The 17148-nt window shown below is 41.0% G+C and overlaps 1 pseudogene; it reads left to right on the top strand.

Annotated features, from left to right (window-relative positions):
• The first annotated feature begins 8033 nt into the window (after positions 1 to 8033).
• Positions 8034 to 16039, top strand: LOC102431126 (annotated as a pseudogene).
• Positions 16040 to 17148: the final 1109 nt, after the last annotated feature.

Genomic DNA, 17148 nt, shown 5'->3' with positions numbered 1-17148 from the left:
GCTTCACGAGGCATCCCGGGCGAGCGGGGGCGCCAGGCGCTCGCGAGCCTCTCTCCGTCCCGCGGGCAGGCGGGGGATGCTCGGATCTCCCGGGGAGCTTGGTCCTGGCCGGGGCCGGTGTCTGGAGGTCCGCCCAGCTCGGGGCGGGCGGGGTGTCTGCGGGAGAACCGCTTTCCAGTCTTGGCCGCCTGGGCTCCTCGGACCCAGCCCGGAGGATGCTGCGGGGGACGGGAGCCAACCTTGAGCGCTATGGCTGGGGCCTGAAAACACTGTCTGGTTTACCAAGTAGGGAATTTCGCGCTCAACTCAGAGGAAATGAAACCGAGGTTCACAGGAGGTTCGATGACTTCCTCTGCGTTACATAATTAGAAGATAACAGCCAGGAATCTAAACCTGGTTTTAATTACACATGCGCTACTTTCGCTTCCCAGGCCTCCGCGGTAGCTTTACAAAATATTTTTAAAGTATTCATTAGTCCTTTTTAAAAAATAACGGTTTGGCTCAGTGGACAGAGCTTGGACTGCGGACTGAAGGGTCCCGGGTTCGATTCTAGTCAAGGGCACATTGCCTGGGTTGCGGGCTCAGATCGTGCAGGAGGGAGCCGATGGATGATTCTCTCTCATCATTGATGTTTCTATCTCTCCCTCTTCCCTCCTCTCTGAAATCAATAAAAATACTTGTTAAAAAATAAATAAAAACAACGGGTTTACATGCGCCTGCACACAGTCTCTTGACTAAAAAGAGAAGACCTTCCTCCCGGGTCTCATTAATTATCTCAACCTACTGGATGCCCTCTTCCTGGACTTCAGTACTAGACTCCAACGACAGCCATCTAACTAGTCTCTGAACCTCCAGCCCCAAGTCCCCGATCTATTTAATAATCCACAACCAGATAAGTAATAAAATGCTAGCAATGTGCCGCTACTCTGATCAGGGTTTTTCCTGAGGCTGCTTAGTCTGGCATTGACGACTCCCACACCTCCCTACCTCCCACCCGGTTCCCCATCAGAAGGCTGCCTCGCGGTAAAGGCTGCAGAGGAAATTCACGATCTCCCCAAACCCTTCCTTCACAGACATAGCTTACTCCTGCATAAAACATTTCCCTCTTCTCTGTGACCGTACTGTTTCTACATCTTTCTAGATTCACAGCAAGTCTAAATTATTGTAAAATAATAACCTTACACCTAAGCGGGCTTTGGTGTACTACATAGGAAACACAAGTCCGGGTCTCGGCCTACTTTCCCTGTTGAGACCTGGGAAAACTGTGTGCTTAATGTCTGTAATTTTCAGCTTTTACATCTGCAAAATGGCATCTCTATTTATGGGGCTGTGTGATTACTAATAAAATAACATTTTTTAGCACTGTATGCCAGGCACTTTGTAGCTCTCTTTACACAAATGCACATTTTAAAGAACTCCAAGTACTATGCAAATGTTCTCATCAACTAGCCTATCCCTTCATTTGAAAGACAAGGAACTTAGAGCCCTGGTTAAGTGGTTTTTCTTTCATGAACAGGCCAGGATTAGAGCTCAGATTTCCTATTAGACGTTCACCAACCCTGCTTTCTCCTTAATCATATCACCCCATTTACAGCAATCTCTGAACTCACTGCACCATCTGTAATTCTTGCAAGTGTCACTTCTTGAGACTCCGACCTTGATTCAGAAGCGCAGAAACCGTGAGGAATATGATTGACCAAAGCATACAAAATCTAAGGCCTTGTCTTCAATCTCTCAGCAATGCAATGGTTAAACTTAGGCTAGCAACTTCTTTTTGCTGATCTGTAAAATAAAGGAGTTAAAACTGTTCTCAACTAACGTCCCTTCAAGCCTAAGACATTGTGATTTTTTTTTTTTAATTCTTCAACTGGCTAGATCCTCCAGGAAACTGACAAGAATTGTGGTCTACTTGTGAAAATAATGGCAACAATTAAAAAACCAATCATACTTTAGAAGCTTGATTTTGAGGGAGCGTGGTTTAGATTAGTTGGTTGGTGCTTTGTTTTTGCAAAATGGAGATACTTTATTGATTATAAAATCTATATGTTACCATTGTATTATTTTCTAGGGTGCCAAAACAAAATGCCGACAGTCTGAGTGACCTAACAACAGAAATTTATTTTATAATTTTGGAGGCTAGATTATGGCAGGCCTGGTTTCTCCTGAGGCCTCTCTCCTTGGTTTATAGATGGCTGCCTTCTCTCTGTGCCTTTAGGTAGTCTTCCCTCTGTGTGAATGTGCCCTAATATCTTCTTTTAAGGACACCAGTCATTTTGGATTAGGGCCTACCCTAATGACCTCATTTTGCTTTAACTACCTCTTTGAAGACTGTCTCCAAATACAGTCACATTCTGAGGTACTGGTAGTTAGGACTTCAGCATGAATTCAGCCCATAACACCGGGACAAAAATTTCAGCAAAGATTTTTTTTTAATTAACATATCCAGTACATTCTTGGAACATTAGTAGTACAGGTTCACAATCCTCATCTCAAACCCTTAAGCCTGGATACACTTTTAAAGTAAGATATTTTGGGATTTTCAAAAGGCAGTATGTTACAAATATAATTACCGAACTCTCTGAGTGGGTTCTGAAGCAGTATCCCATAATCAAATGCATTAATATTTATGCAAAACATAAATATTCACACTACGTTGAAAAATAAAGTCTATAAATCACTTTCCATCAGTTCTACTCAGGTTTTACTACTAAATGATTACAGCCAGGTAAAATATGAAGATGCTTTCAATTTTCAGTGCTTTTTAGATTACAGGATTCTTATGGAAAAAGGATGTTCACCTGTAAGAATTTGAGGGCAAATTAAGAATGAAAATATTAAGATTAAAAACATCTATATTCTCTGACACAGCAGTTCCACTTTGGGGAATATATCCTCCTAAGGATACAACCTCCATTGCATAAAAAGCTTTTGCTCATCCAGCCAGTGTGGCTCAATGGATGAGCGTTGACCTATGAACCAGGAGGTCACGGATCAATTCTGGTCAGGGCACATGCTTGGGGTTCAGGCTTGATCCCAGTAGAGGATGTGCAGGAGGCAGCCTATCAATGATTCTCTCTCATCATTAATGTTTCTATCTCTCCCTCTTCCTTGCTCTCTGAAATTTAAAAAAAAATTTTTTTTAAAAAGCTTTTGCACTCTAGCCAGTTTTGCTCAGTGAATAGAGCGTTGGCTTGCGGACTGAAGGGTCTTGAGTTTGATTACAGTCAAGGGCACATACCTCAATTGCAGGCTCTATCCCTGTGGAAGCCAATGGATGTGTCTCTATCACATCAATGCTTCCCTCTTTCTGTCTCTCCCCCTGCATTCCTCTCTCTCTCTCTAAAAGAAAAAAAAAAAATCAAAGGGAAAATATCCCCGGGTAAGGATTAACAAAATAAACAAACAAAAAAAAAAAGCTTTTGCACAGAGACAGTCATTGCAGTTATTTTAATAAACATTGAAAATAGCCTGAAAGCCCATCAGAAGAGGAATAGTTAAATAAATAATGATCTAACAAAAAAACAACCCTGGATTTTAATCAGTCACTAAAAATGATGTTGAGAATCTCAATAGACATTTTTTCAAGGAACACATACAGATGGCCAACAAGTACATGAAAAGATGCTCAACATCATTATTTATAAGGGAAATGCAAATTAAAACCATAGTGAGATGTCACATCACACCTGTTAGAATGGCTCTTACAAAAAGACAGAAAATAACAGGTGTTGGTCAAAATGTGAAGAAAAAGGAACCCTTGTGCACTGTTGATGGGAATGTAAATTGGTGCATCACTATGGAAAACAGTATGGAGTTTCCTCAAAAAATTAAAAAATAGAACTATAATACCATCCAGCAATTCCACTTTGGGTGTTTATCCAAAAAAAATGAAAATACTAACTCAAAGAATATACACCCCCATGTTCATTGCAGCATGATTTACAGTAGCCAAGATATAGAAACAAATTAAATGTTCATTGATGAATGAATGAAGAAATTATTTAAATATATTATTCAACCATACAAAAGAATAAAGTCACCAGTTGCGACAACATGGATGAACCTCGAGGGCATTGTTAAGTGAAATAATTCAGACAGAGAAAGACAAATACCGTATGATCTCACTTATCTGTGAAAACTAAAACAAAAACAGAACAAGCTTATACGTAGATACAGAGAATAGATTGGTGGTTGCCAGAGTTGGGGGAGGGACTGGAAAATAGGTAAAAGGTGCAAACTTCCAGTTATAAAATAAATGTTATGGATGTAATGTATAGCATGATGATAATAATGATACTGTATTGCATATTTGAAAATTGCTAATAGTAGATCTTAAAAGTTCTCATCACAAGAAAAGAATTCTGTAACTATGTATGGTGATGGATGTTAACTAGACATAGTGTGGTGATAATTTTGCAGATATACAAGTATCAAATCATTATGTTAAACACCTAAAACTAACATAATGTTATGTCAATTGTACTTCAATTAAAAATAAAATAAAATGGCACTGACTCAAAAATAAATAAATGTAAGGTAAGCACTGTTTGTTGCGCTGCATATTAGCTTTCTTCTAATATATTTTTATTGATTTTAGACAGGAAGGAAGAGGGAAAGAGAGATCGAAATATTAATGATGAGAGAGAATTATTGATCGGCTGCCTCCTGCACGCCCCCTACTGGGGATCAAGCCGGCAACCCAGGCATGTGCCCTGACCAGGAATGAAACCTGGGACCCATCAGTCCACAGGCTAATGCTTTATCCACTGAGCCAAACAAGCTAGGTCTGCATATTATCTTTATATTCTCTTTTGCTTTCTTGCCCAAATTAAAAACACACACACACACACAAGACGATGTTGATGTTATAAGAAGAGGCAATGCTTATATTTAATGTTAAGTGACAGATGCAGAAGATAAAATTGAATATACAATAAAGACTAAACTGAATAAAAAGTTCAGAAGGAAACACACCAAAATACTAAGGTGGCTTGTAAGTCTCAATTTCATTTCAATACAGTACAACCTGTTACTATACTGTCAGCCCCTGGCCTTTTGTTCCCTCTAGTCTGCAATTCTCTCTTTTCCTATATCCTACTGCTTCCTAACAGTTCTGTATGTCATTACATGGTCTGGCCTTTACTATAAAGACCTACCCATTGGGGCACTATTCCTCCTGCATTTCCTCTTTACTCCAAACCAATTCAGTGCTAGCTTCAGGATAGCCTTCCATTACTACGTGTTGTCTTACCCACCTTCCCCAAATCCAGAAAGGAGTGTGATGGGGACACTGGATGCATTAATAAGAGATGAATTTGGCCCAGTTGGCTTGGCTCAGTGGTTGAGCGTCAACCTATGAACCAGGAGGTCACAGTTTGATTCCTGATCAGGGCACATGCCCAGGTTGCCGGCTCTATCCCCAGTGTGGGACATGCAGGAGGCAGCCGATCAATGATTCTCTCTCATCATTGATGTTTCTATCTCTCTCTCCCTCTCCTTTCCTCTCTGAAATCAATAAAAATGTATTTTTAAAAAGAGATGAATTTGAAAAAGGGAGTTGGAAGATGTTTTAAGGCTTGAACCCAGCTCTGAAGAAGAGCCACTGGCCCATTGATGCTGGTGTCTCTGACAGGATCATGTGAGGCTGGTACTGCAAATGCCGGGGAAACTGCAAACTGGTAGGATTCAGCTCCTACCAAAGAAAGGAACTGCTGCTGATGGAGTGATGCTCAGAGGAGCAGGAAGTGGACTGGAAGATAAGGAAGAGGCAACAAAGAAGCTCAAGAAGCTGCGGGGGGGCGGGGGGGGCGGGGAGCAAGTCCCTTCTTCCTCTTGCCTTTTCGTCTCCTCCTGGCATCCCCTGCTGGCAGAGCCAGCTGTAGCCAGCTAACAAAGCTGAAATGTGGCCCCAGCATACAGAGGAGTCCAGCTCCGGCATCACAAAGCGAGTATAGAATAGAGGGTGGGTTGGGAGCTGACAGTGACCCAGTAACTGCCACAGTGAGTCTGTTGACACTCAGCATCCGCACGAGGGTGGCTGGGAGCAATGGCTGGTGGGCAGTAAGAGACTGCCATTTTGTCCACCCGATTACTGAAAGCCTCCTCTTCAGATGAAGGCTTTGGTGAGTATCTGCATGCAACAAAGATGTCTCTACACTGTAGAGACATTCTGAGAGGCCCATCACATACTTCTTTCCCCAGACCTTTTTGTATCAATTTTCCCATCTTGTCCTTCCTGAGTTCCTGACCATCCAGCCCAAATGTTAGCAAGCGCCTATGAATCACTGCAGATCCATACTTGTGATACGTTTCAGTCCAGATAGGTGGACTATCAAATGTGTTGCTCTGCCGAAACCGGTTTGGCTCAGTAGATAGAGCGTCGGCCTGCGGACTGAAGGGTCCCAGGTTCGATTCCCATCACATACTTCTTTCCCCAGACCTTTTTGTATCAATTTTCCCAGCTCGTCCTTCCTGAGTTCCTGACCATCCAGCCCAGATGTTTCTGACTCTCTATCTCTCTCCCTTCCTCTCTCTGTAAAAAATCAATAAAATATATTTTTTAAAAAATGTGTTGCTCCAAACTGCTCATTAGGAGAATTTCCCTCCGTTAGTGGCCTCCAAGGCCACCTCTCATCGGGACTGTGATGATGCAATTGTCCACCTCTCCTTGGTGCCGGGATATTATGCAGAACCATTTGTAAACCAGTCCTAGGTTTTTCCTCCTCCATCAGCCAGTTGCAAGAAACGCTTCAAAGGCCATCCATGTGGACTGAGGGAGAGGAAGAGTCACTGTTGACGGTTTCTTCATGCAATAAACTCCACAGTTGTAGAGATTTCAGCCCCAATCACATATTAAGTAACTTTATAAACTCCAGTACAAAATATAAATACTGTAGCTACACTTAGAACCCCTAGTAAAGTCAAATGTATTTGACTCATTTTTATATTCATGTTTGACCCAGAAAAATCTACTGTAACATATCTGAAAAAAATGTAAGTACCCAAAGTCTTTCTGCCAAGAGCACAAACACAGCTGCAGTGCCATATTTCTCAGTAGTGAAAATAATATTTCCCTGAGACATAATCTTGGAAACAGATGTTTAAGGAGAAATTTCAATCTGTTGTCATATGTATCTTCATAGGAAAATGATTGAACTAGCATCAGTTTTTGCAGTAATATAAATAAAACTCCAGCAATTTCTACAAGGATTTCTTGCAGCAAACACATTGCCATTTAAATAATGTATTTCATTAGTACATTACATTCTAGAAGCAAACACATCTTATTTCAGTAATATACAAAACAGTTATATATTACTCGACATTTCTCAGGTTAAGTATATTTTTAAATTTTAATATGAATAAATTATGGCAACAAGCAAAACAAGGCTGTTTGCTTAACCAGTGGTTCTCAACCTTCTGGCCCTTTAAATACAGTTCCTCCTGTTGTGACTCAACCATAAAATTATTTTCGTTGCTACTTCATAACTGTATTGTTGCTACTGTTATGAATCATAATGTAAATATCTGATATGCAGGATGGTCTTAGGCGACCCCTGTGAAAGGGTCGTTCGACCGCCAAAAGGGTCGCGACCCACAGGTTGAGAACCGCTGGCTTAAACAATGGTTAAGGGCATTATCTGAGGCCAAATTGCCCGGATTCAAATTCAGGCTCTGCAATTTACTAGCTGTGCTACCTTGGACAAATTACTTAACCTGTGCCTCAGCTTTCACATCCATGAAATGAGGCTATTAATAGTATGCACTTACGGGGTTGTTATGAGGGTTAAGAGCTTAATATATATATGTAAAGCCCTTGGAAACAATGCTTAGCACTTACAGGTAATCACGAAGACCTAGCTGTTTTCCTGAGGTAGCTCAACAGAATGCTTAGAGCCAGACTGATGGTTCCTAATCTTAGCTCTACAGCTTACTCCCTGCATAACTTCAGAAAAGTTATTTAAATTTTTGGACCTCAGTTTCCTTATCTGTAAAGTGATCGTGATAATAATGCCTCGTGGAATTATTGCGGAATGATCTACATAAAGTACTGTGACTGGAATACTGTAAGCTCTGTATAAACATTTGCCTTTACCAGCTGCTCCCGCTTACTCTGAATGCCAGGGAGACTTGAAAGTCCCAGAGCTTAGTGGATTTGCAGGTAGCCCATCATCCTGGAACCCACTGAGTCCTCCCAAGGGGCAACCAGCCAACCTCCAATTCCTTCTGCCCAGGGTTTTCTGTGGCCTTCCAGACAAATAGAAGTTTACATATAATTATACTTATTTCTATTCTAGGTTTTTAAAAAACATATTTTTTTCGATTTCAGAGAGGAAGGGAGAGGGAGAGAGAGACGGAAACATCAATGATGAGAGAGAATCATTGATTGGCTGCCTCCTGTACACCCCCTACTGAGGACTGAGCCGGGCAACCCAGGCACGTGCCCCTGGCCAGAATCAAACGTGGGACCCTTCAGTCCACAGGCCGATGTTCTACCTACTGAGCCAAACCAGCCAGGGCTATTCTAGGTTTTTTTAAAAATGAAAGAGGTATAGAATCAGCTGGAAGTTGTAATATATTTGAGTTGGCTTGGTTCTACTCTGGAACTATTTTTTCATCTACATTTTTGTATCTAAATATTTATCAAAGTATTTATCACTTAGGTTCTTGGGTCCTCAATTTTCTGACTTGTAAAATGAAAGGACTGTACTAAAAATATCTCAGGTATGAAATTAGAAACCTCTAGCTTTCTATTCATGTGACAAGATGATGTTTAGTGTGGTGTGGTCTGAGAGAGAGGTAGAGTCTTACTTGCTACTTGAATCAGATCCGTAGCTCAAATACCACCCACTGTTGGTGGCAGCTGCTTAAACTGTAGGTTTCTAGAAATCCTATAATTTCTTGTTATTATGGAGAATAAAGGCCCAAAATAAATTGGAATGTTTATAATTATATGTATTTCATGACACAATTGCTGTAAAACTGAACTAATTTGAAATAACAAAATTTTATAGGTTTGAAAGTTTCTAAAATCCTTACAAATCCAAGCATAAATTTTAAGTTTAAATGAGGAAATGTATATACTAGTACGTAAAAGTTCTCCACACTGCCCTAGCCGGTTTGGCTCAGTGGATAGAGCGTTGGCCTGCAGACTGAAGGGTCCCGGGTTCGATTCAGGTCAAGGGCACATGCCCAGGATGTGGGCTCAAACCCCAGTAGGGGGCATGCAGGAGGCAGCCGATCAATGATTCTCTCTCATCATTGATGTTTCTCTCTCTCTCTCCCTCTCTCTTCCTCTCTGAAGTTAATAAACATATATTTTAAAAAAAAGTTCTCCACACAGTTAATACATTTTACAAATGTAATATGTGATCATTTGTAAAATCAATCTGGTCTTAACTTATGTAACAGAAGAGCTTTATAATAATGGAGATGGAAACTTCTGGTTATTTAGCAAGTATATACTAGTAGAAGTCATTGTTCCTTGACTGACATCAAAGGATTTCTACCGGCTAAGATGTCCAAGTTAGATTTCATGTATATGAAGTCATGCCAGTTGTTAAGAGGATAAGCGGCTTTACTTTGATGGTTTTGAGTTTCCACATTTGCTTCCAGCTACTCTGCCAGAAGCACACACCCCCATGCTGCCCAAACCGGATAAATTTCTCTGATGTTTTTAATAGCAAGACATTTTTTCCACTAACGTTTTACTTTTATCAGATAGTGGAATGCCTTAGCTGTTGGCAAAATGTGTTCATCTATTATTATGGCTCTTAGTATATCGTGTAGTGGTTAATTTTATAGCATTCTTTAACATACAGCTTGGGTCTATCTTTGAAGTAATATAATGATTCATTTACCCATGCATATTTGAAAGACAATTTCTGGTGCAAAATAGTGCAAAAATACATAATCATGCCTGGCATAATGTTTATAACATTAGCTCATCTCTTCACATACTCTGCAGCATCCTTCTTGGTAATACTAGCATATATATACTAGAGGCCCAGTGCATAAAAATAGTGCACGGGTAGGGTCCCTAGGCCTGGCCAGTGATCAGGGTCCATTGGGACCTTCCAGCTGCCTTTCATTCAGCGCTTCCCCCTGGTGGTCAGCACACGTCATAGCAAGCGATTGGTCTCCCGGTTGAACTCCTGTGGGGACAATTTGCATATTATGCTTTTATACACACACATACACACACACACACACACTCACACACGTATAGTATACTTATTGTTTTCAGAGAGAAAGGGAGAGGGAGAGAGAGATAGAAACATCAACGATGAGAGAGAATCATTGATAGGCTGCCTCCTGCACGCCCCTACTGGGGATAGAGCCCAGACATGTGCCCTTGACTGGAATTGAACCTGGGACTCTTAGGTTGGCAGGCCGATGCTCTATCCACTGACCCAACCAGCTAGGGCTCTTGGTATTTTTTAAAAAATATGTTTCTTGATCATATAGTCATTGTTTTGCTAAGCACCTCAATAGCTCTCCAGGATTATTATTGACTAGACTTTCATATCATATGTGTGATTATTTTTAAATTTTATATTCCAATTTAATACAGTAAAACCAACTCTTCTATGAATTTTACTAATGCATGTAACCACCTCAGTAGTCAAGGTGTAGAACAGTTGCATCATCCAAAAAAGTTCCCTCATGCAGTCCCTTTGCAGTTAACCCTTGCCCCAACCTCTGAGTCCTGGCAACTACTGATCTGTTCTTTACCCTACAGTTGTCTTTTCTAAAATGCCATATAAGCGGAACATACAGATGGATGTGTGTAGCCTTTAGAGTGTGGCTTCTTTCACTTAGAACAATGTATTCGGAGATTCATCAATGTTGTTGCTTGTATCAATAGTTTGTTCCTGCCCTAACCGGTTTGGCTCAGTGGATGGAGCGTCGGCCTGCGGACTGAAGGGTCCCAGGTTCGATTCCGGTCAATGGCATGTACCTTGGTTGCAGGCACATCCCCAGTAGGGGGTGTGCGGGAGGCAGCTGATCAACGTTTCTCTCTCATCAATGTTTCTGACTCTCTATCCCTCTCCCTTCCTCTCTGTAAAAAATCAATAAAATATATTTTTTAAAAAAATAGTTTGTTCCTTTCTATTGCTGAGTGGAATTTCATTATAAACATATATTTCATTAGATAAGGACATAAGAGTTGTTTCCAAGTTTTGGTGATTATGAAATAACACTGCTATAAAGATTTGTATACAGGGTTTTGTGTGAATATGTTTTTATTTCTCTTGCATAAATACTTAGGACTAGAATTATTAAGTCACATAGTATTTTATGTTTAAATTTTTATGAAACTGCCAAACTTCTTCCTAATGTTGCTGTACCATTTTACATTCCTACCAGCTATGAATGAAAGTTCTAACTCATACAGCACTTAATATTGTCAGCCTTTTTTATTATTATTATTGCCATTCATGTGAGTATGTATCAGCATCTCATTGTGGTTTCAATTTGCATTTTCTTATGACAAACAATGTGAGCATTTCTTTCATGGTCTTATTAGCCATTCCTGTATTTTCTTTTGTGAAGTGTTTATTCAAAACTTCGCTCATTTAAAAATTTTGAATTTTTTTTTCTTATTAAAGTTTTAAAAATTATAGTAAAGGAGATATATGTACTATGTGTAATACTTTAAACAATAAAAAATTATAGTAAAATATACAGGTTTAACTTTTTAACCATTTGTAAATACAGTAGTATCCTATATAATAAAAGGGTAATATGCAAATCAACCGAACAGCAGAACAGCCAGTCACTATGATGTGCACTGCGGTGGCCAACCGCCCATCCTCCCCCATCGGCCCCCCTATCCCCCAGCCTTTCCCCCCAGCCACCTGACCCCCATTGCCCCCCCACCCCACCCAGGCTCAGGCATTGAGCATCTGCTTACCCAAGGCAGCTCCAGTGGGTGACCTGCCCCCATATCTACAGCGCCCTGGACCAGATGGCCGCAGATCAATGTGGCCAAATTCACCCACAACAAGTGCTCCACCTTCATCGTGACTTACCTGGTAGCCAGGGGCCTGGACATCCCACTGCTGGACAACATCATCAACTTCCGCTTCCCAGCCAAGGGCAAGCTCTTCCTGCATCGTGTGGGTCGTGTGGCCTAGGCTGGCCAAAGTGGCACAGCCTACTGCTTGGTGGCCCCAGATGAGGTCCCCTACCTGCTGGACCTTCACCCTCACCCACCCCCACGAGGAGCCCTCGGGTGTGGTCAGAGTGGATAGCGTGCTGGGCCGGGTGCCACAGAGGTGGTAGACCAGTGGTTCTCAAGCTTCTGGCCCTTTAAATACAGTTCCTCATGTTGTGACCCAACCATAAAATTATTTTCGTTGCTACTTCATAACTGTAATGTTGCTACTGTTATGAATCATAATGTAAATATCTGATATGCAGGATGGTCTTAGGCGACCCCTGTGAAAGGGTCGTTCGACCGCCAAAGGGGTCTCGACCCACAGGTTGAGAACCGCTGTAGACGATGAGGACTGCAGCCTGTGGAACACCCTGGAGGCATCCTTGGAGCTGCTGGGCCTGGGCCTCGTGGCAGACAATGCCCAGCAGCAGTATATGTGCTTGTGGCCAGCGCCCTCACCAGAGTCCATCAAGTGGGCCAAGGAGCTGGACCTCGCAGGGCTGGGCCTGCACCCCCTCTTCAGCTTGAGCTTCCAGGAGGAGGAGCTAAAGTGGCTGAGGCTGGTGGCCAGCATCAAGCAGTACCGCTGGTGGGTGACCATCTTTGAGAACAACGCCTCCAGCCGGGACCTGAGCAGCCAGGTGATGCGGGCCAAGTGGCAGAAGGACTGCAAGGCCCTCGCCAGCTTCCAGCAGGGCCAAAAGGAGGGCCTGATTGGCCCAGCACCGAGCTGCCCAGTGCAGTAGGCGGAGCAGCCTGGAAAAGAGGAGGAGGAAGAGGAGGAGGAGAAGGGAGGGGGAGGAGGGAGTGTGGAGGACATCTTCACAGAGGCCGTCGGCCCAAACAGCAGCAGCCAGGACCTGAGAGGGGAGCCAAGAGGCGGAAGGAGGAGGCCCGGACACTGGACCAGGATTTCTATGTCCCCTATCGGCCCAAAGGACTTCGACAGTGAACGGGGCCTGATTGTTGGTGGGGACAGGGGTGCCTTTGAGCCGCAGGTGGCCAGCGCTGTCCTGGACCTGATGGGGGACAAGGCCCAGAACCTGACCAGGGGCCAGCAGCAGCTCCTGGAAGAAGAAGCAGTTTGTGGGACAGTCAGACAGGAGGACAAGAAGAAGGTCAAGAAAGTGGTTGCTACATCAGCAGCTCCTACAAGTGGGACTTCTACCAAAAGTGGAAGCAGAAACAGAAAATCGCCAAACCCTCAATGCTTGAGCCCCAGTGGGCCGCCAGAAGTCGGTCTTGTTGGCAGCGGTGCTGTTTCACCCAATCCAGTTGGGGCACATGTAGGAGGCAACCAATTGATGTGTCTTTCTCACATCCATGTTTCTCTCTCTGTCTCTCGCCTTCCCTTCTACTCTAAAAATCAATGAAAATGTCCTCAGATGAGGATTGACAAAAAAACAAAAACAAAATATGCATACATACACACATATACATAAATACATAAATATTGGGGGGCTGAGGGACAGGGTCCCACAGGTGCACAAATTTCGTGCATCGGGCCTCTAGTTAAATATATTTACAATGTTGTGTAACCATTATCACTATTTTTTTTTAAATATATTTTATTGATTTTTTACAGAGAGGAAGGGAGAGAGATAGAGAGTTTGCCCTCATCTTTATTCCCCCCATTCCCTGGTAACCTATATTCTAATTTGTGTCTCTATTAATTTTTCTATTCTATGTACCTCATATAAGTGGAATTATGCAATATTTGGCCTCCTGTGTCTGACTTATTTCCCTAATCATAATGTTTCAAAGTTCATCCATGTTGTATCATATATCAAAATTGCATTCCTTTTTATGGCTGAATAATATGCCAGTGTATCTAATTATTGAATTTAAAGAGGTGTCTTTGTATTCTGTTTACAGATATATTATTTGCAAATATTTTCTTCCAGTCTTTTGCTTGCCATTTCATTTTCTCTGGGACTTTTGAAATAGGAAAATATTTTAATTTTGGTGAAGTCATTGTATCAATTTTTCCATTTAAGATTTTTTTCCATTTTATGATTTTGATTTCATATCTAAGAACTCTTTACCTAACCCAATAGCACAAAGATTTCTCCTGTGAGTTCTTCTAATGTTTCAAAGCTTTACATTCGGTCTATGATTTCTTTTGAGCAAATCTATAATAATAAATGGGTAATATGCTAATTAGACCGGACATCTTCTGGACGTCATTCCGGACATCCTTCCTGTCAAAGCCGGGGCTGGAGGGAAGCCAGCCTGGGTCCCAGATGCCTGTGGGTGGCCTGAGGGAAGCCAGCCTGGGTCCCGGGTGTCAGAGGGAAGCCAGTGCGGCAGCTGGGGGAAGGAAGGCCTACTCTTGCACAAATTTTTGTGCATCGGGCCTCTAGTTTTAATATAAAGTATCAGGTATGAATTGAGTTTATATTTTGCATGTGGATAAAATTGTTCAAGCAGTTTGTTGAAAAGTCTAACCTTTCTCCATTGAATTGCCTTTGCACCATTGTCAGAAATTAATTGACTGTATTTTTGAGAGTTTAATTCTGGGCTCTATCATGTTCCATTGATCTAAGTAGCTATCCTTTGGCCAAAACCACAGTCTTGATTACTAAAGGTTTACAGTAAGTCTTGAAGTCAGATAGTGTGAGTCTTCCAACTTCCTTTTCAAAGTTGTTTTGTCTATCCTAGTTCATTAGCTTCACATATTAATTCTAGAGTCAGCTTGTTGATATTTCCAAGAAATTCTGCTGAGATTTTTATTGGGATTGGAGAGCATCTATAGATCAATTTGATGAGAATTGACATTTCAACATTTGTGATTATTTTTGGATGCAACTATCTGATTCTAAATTTCTGTAACAAATCCCTCACTTCTACGAAATAAAACACAGTTTCCTCTTATCTTGGCTAATCTAATACAGATATTTAAAATGAAGTTCTTTCTGTAACAATTGAGTTTTTTCCAGGTGGTTGTATGTTGTAATAGATTACTCTCTGCTATTAAGTTTTAGTGACACAAAGCTATGGTCATTTTTTATTTATTGTTTTAATTGCATTATTATTATTAACACTAGAGGCCTGATGCACGAAATTCGTGCAAGGAGCTCGGCCCTCACAGCCCAGGCTTCATCCAGAAGGTTGTTCAGAAGGTCATCCAGAAGGTCGTTCAGAAGGTTATTTGGCTGTCCAGTCTAATTAACATATTATGCTTTTATTATTATAGATGATGATGCTTTTTCTTTGGTTTTGTAACTATTTATATCTTTACATGAGCTAAAGTCTTTTGGTGTTTGATTGATTTTAGTAAAATATACATAACACAAAATGTACCATTTTAACCATTTTTGTATGCATCAAGTACATTCACATTGTTGTGCAACCATTACCACCATCCATATCCAAAACTTTTTTCATCTTCCCAAACTGAAACTCTGTACCCATTAAATAATAACTCCCATTTCCTCCTGTCTCACAACCTCTGGCAACCACAATTCTACTTTCTGTCTCCATGAATCTGATTATTCTAGGTGCTTTGTGTAAGTGGAATCACACATATGTTTTACTTAACATATTTTGAAGTACATCCATGTTGAAGCATGTTTCAGAATTTCCTCCCCTTCTAAGGCTGATAATATTCCATTGTGTGTGTGTGTGTGTGTCATTTTTTTTGTTATCCATTTCTCCTTTTGGCTATTTATAATGTTTCTATGAACATAAATGTACAAATATCTGTTGAGTCTCTGCTGTCAATTATTTTTGGTATATCCCCAGAAGTGGAATTGCTGGATCATGACAATTCTATGTTTAATTTTTTGAGAAACCACCATATTATTGAGCTAAAGTCTTAAAAGAGTGATTTACATATTTAACATAGCCTTTTATATGTTATTGCCAGATTTGTGAGAAATCTTTAGAAAAGGAAATGGACTTTAGATATTAATGGACAATAGTGTGACTAGTGGGGACATTCAGGAAGAACTTATTGAGAGGACAGATATTTCAATGAAGAATTTCTAACATCTCCTTGTACTTACACTACTACTAGAGCCATGGTATGTTTACAGCATCATTATTTGCTTTCTAAAATTCTAATGTCAGAATATATTCAGAATGTGAACTTACTATTTTTAAATTTTATTTGTTTGCAAAAAGAAAACCTGACATTCCAAATTCCTTAGCTCTGGAAACAGCTTTCCTACCAGGCTTTTAAAAATTTAATAATTTCTATAATAAGCCATTTTTTGGCTTCATAAGAATTTACTATGATACTGTTTTAAATTCTATGAAAAGCAAGTAAAGGATACAAAAACTACAAAGAACTAAATGTTTATTTATTAAGCCATGTTTATTTATTATTATTTATCTAGCATTATAATAGATCCTAGGAATTTTTAAAACAAGGCACTTACTCGTTTAGAATCTTTTGCTGACGTTAAAAACAAAAACAAAAACAAAACAAAAAACCACACAAGCCCAGTGGCATGGCTCAGTGGTTGAACATTAACCTATGAACCAGGAGGTCATGGTTGGATTCCAGGTCAGGGCACATGCTCAGGTTGTGGGCTGGATCCCCAGTGGGGGACGTGCAGGAGGCAGCCGATCAATGATTCTCTCTCATCATTGATGTTTTTATCTCTCTCTCCCTCTCCCTTCCTCTCTGAAATCAATAAAAATATATTTAAAAAAAACACACACACAAACACCACAGGTAAATGAATAAAAAAGGTAATCATGTCTTAGATGCAACATACTTCTCACCACATATGGAGTGGTGCCAAGTACCTACTCACTCTTGTTTGGGGAGAGACAGCTTTAGAGATGTAGGTACTAGTTGCATACTGGACAGAGTTTAAAGTTTCCTGAAGTGGAAACTGTAGCCTTCAAGTCACATTGGGCCCCAAACTACACAGGGAGATGACATTCCTAGAACTGACATGTCTTCCTGCCTCCTTCCCTCTCTGTCACTCTCGGCGAGAGAACACTTTAAGGACAATGTCACTCTCCTCTCGCTG

Source organism: Myotis lucifugus, unplaced genomic scaffold (assembly GCF_000147115.1).
Source record: "Myotis lucifugus unplaced genomic scaffold, Myoluc2.0 scaffold_30, whole genome shotgun sequence".
NCBI lineage: Eukaryota > Metazoa > Chordata > Mammalia > Chiroptera > Vespertilionidae > Myotis > Myotis lucifugus.
The sequence above is the reverse complement of the archived record's forward strand: the minus strand, read 5'-3'. Positions and strand labels throughout refer to the sequence as shown.